This window comes from Arachis hypogaea, chromosome 19 (genome assembly GCF_003086295.3).
Source record: "Arachis hypogaea cultivar Tifrunner chromosome 19, arahy.Tifrunner.gnm2.J5K5, whole genome shotgun sequence".
Classification (NCBI taxonomy): Eukaryota; Viridiplantae; Streptophyta; class Magnoliopsida; order Fabales; family Fabaceae; genus Arachis; species Arachis hypogaea.
Window position 1 is genome coordinate 53,027,491 of NC_092054.1, and position 3,876 is coordinate 53,031,366.

General features: G+C 43.0%; 1 non-coding gene across 1 annotated transcript; it reads left to right on the top strand.

The window, feature by feature from the left end:
* Positions 1-3,416: 3,416 nt before the first annotated feature.
* Positions 3,417-3,524, top strand: LOC112781035 (small nucleolar RNA R71). Its single transcript, XR_003191834.1, has one exon. It is a non-coding gene; the product is annotated as a small nucleolar RNA R71 (small nucleolar RNA).
* The last annotated feature ends 352 nt before the right edge of the window (positions 3,525-3,876 follow it).

Consider the following 3,876-nt stretch of genomic DNA (forward strand, 5'->3'; position numbering starts at 1 on the left):
GACTTGTCAGCCACCTTGTAGAGTTCTTGAGGTATAATCTCATGAACCTCCACCTCTTCTCCAATCATGATGCTATGGATGATGATGGCCCGGTCTATAGTAACTTCAGACCGGTTGCTAGTGGGAATGATTGAGCGTTGAATGAACTCCAACCATCCTCTAGCTACAGGCTTAAGGTCCAGTCTTCTCAGTTGAACCAGTTTGCCTTTTGAGTCAATCTTCCATTGAGCTCCTTCCACACATATGTCCATGAGGACTTGGTCCAACCTTTGATCAAAGTTGGCTCTCCTTGTGTAGGGGCGTGCGTTCTCTTCCATCATTGGCAAGTTGAACGCCAACCTTACATTTTCTGGACTAAAATCTAAGTAATTCCCCCGAACCATGGTGAGATAATTCTTTGAGTTTGGGTTCTTAATTTGATCATGATTCCTTGTGATCCATGCATTAGCATAGAACTCTTGAACCATTAGAGTTCCGACTTGTTGGATGGGGTTTGTTAGAACTTCCCAACCTCTTCTATGGATCTCATGTCGGATCTCCGAATACTCATTTCTCTTGAGTTTGAAAGGGACCTCGGGGATCACTTTCTTCTTGGCCACAACATCATAGAAGTGGTCTTGATGAGCTTTGGAGATGAATCTTTCCATCTCCCATGACTCGGAGGTGGAAGCTTTTATCTTCCCTTTCCCTTTTCTAGAGAATTCTCCGGTCTTGGGTGCCATCAATGGTAATGGAAAAACAAAAAGCTTATGCTTTTACCACACCAAAGTTAGAATTTTGCTCGCCCTCGAGCAAGAAAAGAAAGAATAGATGAAGAAGAAGAAGAAAATATAGAGGAGAGGAGGGAGAGGTGTATTCGGCCAAGAAGAGAAGAGAGGGTTGTGTGGTGTGAAAATGAGGAAGAATGGAGGGCTATATATAGGGAAGGGAGGGGGTAAGGTTCGGCTATAAAGGTGGGTTTTGGGTGGGAAATTGATTTTGAATTTTGAAGTTAGGTGGAGTTTATGAGGTAGGTTTATGGGGAAGAGTGGATGATGTGAGTGGTGAAGTGGTGATAGGGAAGAGAGATTGAGGTGATTGGTGAAGAGTTTTGGGGAAGAGTGTTTATTGGGAAGAGAGGATGAACATTGAGAAGAGGGAAGAGAGTGAGTGGAGGTAGGTGGGGATCCTGTGGGGTCCACAGATGCTGAGTTGATCCTGTGGGGTCCACAAATCCTGAGGTGTCAAGGATTTGCATCCCTGCACCCATTAGGCCTGTAAAATGCCTTTGCATGCAATTCTGGCGTTTAAACGCCGAATTGATGCTTGTTCTGGGCGTTCAACGCCCAGATGCAGCATATTTCTGGCGTTGAACGCCAGCTAGATGCTTGTTTTTGGCGTTCAGCGCCAGCTCTTCTTCACTGCGCATTTCTGGCGGCTGGACGCCAGGATGCTGCTTGTTTCTGGCGTTCAACGCCAGATCCATGCTCTGTTCTGGCGTTGAACGCCAGCCAGATGCTCCTTACTGGCGTTTAAACGCCAGTAAGATCCTCCTCCAGGGTGTGATTTTTCTTCTGCTATTTTTGATTCCGTTTTCAATTTTATATTTATTTTGTGACTCCACATGATCATGAACCTAATAAAACATGAAATAACAATAAAAATAAAATTAGATAAATAAAAATTGGGTTGCCTCCCAACAAGCGCTTCTTTAATGTCAATAGCTTGACAGTCGGCTCTCATGGAGCCTCACAGATGTTCAGAGCATTGTTGAGGCTTCCCAACACCAAACTTAGAGTTTGGATATGGGAGTTTAACACCAAACTTAGAGTTTGGTTGTGGCCTCCTAACACCAAACTTAGAGTTTGACTGTGGGGGCTCTGGTTGACTCTGTTTTGAGAGAAGCTTATTGTGCCTCTTTTCCATGTTTATAGAAGGATGACCTTGAGTTTTAAACACAAGGGAGTCCTCATTCAATTGAAGGACTAGTTCGCCTCTGTCAACATCAATCACAGCTCTTGCTGTGGCTAGAAAGGGTCTTCCAAGGATGATGGATTCATCCTCATCCTTCCTAGTATCTAGGACTATGAAATCAGCAGGGATGTAAAGGCCTTCAACCTTTACTAACACGTCCTCTACTTGTCCATAAGCCTGTTTTCTTGAATTGTCTGCCATCTCTAATGAGATTTTAGCAGCTTCCACCCAAAGATTCCCAATTTCTCTATTACAGAGAGGGGCATGAGGTTTATCCCTGAACCAAGGTCACACAGAGCCTTTTCAAAGATCATGGTGCCTATGGTACAAGGTATTAGGAACTTTCCAGGATCCTGTTTCTTCTGAGGCAATGTCAGTTGATCCAGATCACTTAGTTCATTGGTGAACAAGGGAGGTTCATCTTCCCAAGTCTCAATACCAAATAATTTGGCATTCAGCTTCATGATTGCACGAAGGTACTTGGTAACTTGCTCCTTAGTAACATCCTCATTCTCTTCAGAAGAGGAATACTCATCAGAGCTCATGAATGGCATAAGGAGGTTTAATGGAATCTCTATGGTCTCTAATTGAGCCTCAGATTCCTTTGGTTCCTCAAAGGGAAACTCCTTATTGATCACTGGACGTCCCAGGAGGTCTTCCTCCTTGGGATTCACGTCCTCCCCTTCTTCCTTGGATTCGGCCAAGATGGTTATATCAATGGCCTTGCACTCTCCTTTTGGATTTTCTTCTGTATTACTTGGGAGAGTACTAGGAGGGATTTCAGTGATCTTTTTACTCAGCTGGCCCACTTGTGCTTCCAAATTTCTAATGGAGGACCTTGTTTCATTCATGAAACTCACAGTAGCCTTAGATAGATCAGAGACTAAGTTTGCTAAATTAGAGGTATTTTGTTCAGAGTTCTCTGTCTGTTGCTGAGTGGATGATGGAAAAGGTTTACTATTGTTAAACCTATTTCTTCCACCATTATTAAAGCCTTGTTGAGGCTTTTGATCCTTCCATTAGAGATTTGGATGATTTCTCCATGAGGGGTTATAGGTGTTTCCATAAGGTTCACCCATATAATTCACCTCTGCTATTGCAGGGTTTTCAGGATCATAAGCTTCTTCTTCAGAAGATGCCTCTTGAGTACTGTTGGATGCAGCTTGCATTCCATTCAGACTCTGAGAAATCATATTGACTTGCTGAGTCAATATTTTATTCTGAGCCAATATGGCATTCAGAGTATCAATTTCAAGAACTCCCTTCTTCTGAGGCGTCCCATTACTCACAGGATTCCTCTCAGAAGTGTACATGAACTGGTTGTTAGCAACCATGTCAATGAGTTCTTGAGATTCTGCAGGCGTTTTCTTTAGGTGAATGGATCCACCTGCAGAAGTATCCAATGACATCTTAGCTAATTCAGACAGACCATCATAGAATATATCCAGGATGGTCCATTCTGAAAGCATGTCAGAAGGACACTTTTTGGTCAGTTGCTTGTATCTCTCCCAAGCTTCATAGAGGGATTCACCTTCTTTTTGTCTGAAGGTTTGAACATCCACTCTAAGCTTACTAAGCTTTTGAGGAGGAAAGAACTTGGCTAAGAAAGCTGTGACCAGCTTATCCCAAGAGTTCAGGCTATCTTTGGGTTGAGAGTCCAACCACACTCTAGCTCTATCTCTTACAGTAAAAGGGAAAAGCATGAGCCTGTAGACTTCAGGATCTACTCCATTAGTCTTAACAGTATCACAGATCTGCAAAAATTCAGTTAAGAACTGAAAAGGATCTTCAGATGGAAGTCCATGAAACTTGCAGTTCTGCTGCATCAGAGAAACTAATTGAGGTTTCAGCTCAAAGTTGTTTGCTCCAATGGTAGGGATGGAGATGCTTCTTCCATGCAAATTGGAATTAGGTGTAGTAAAG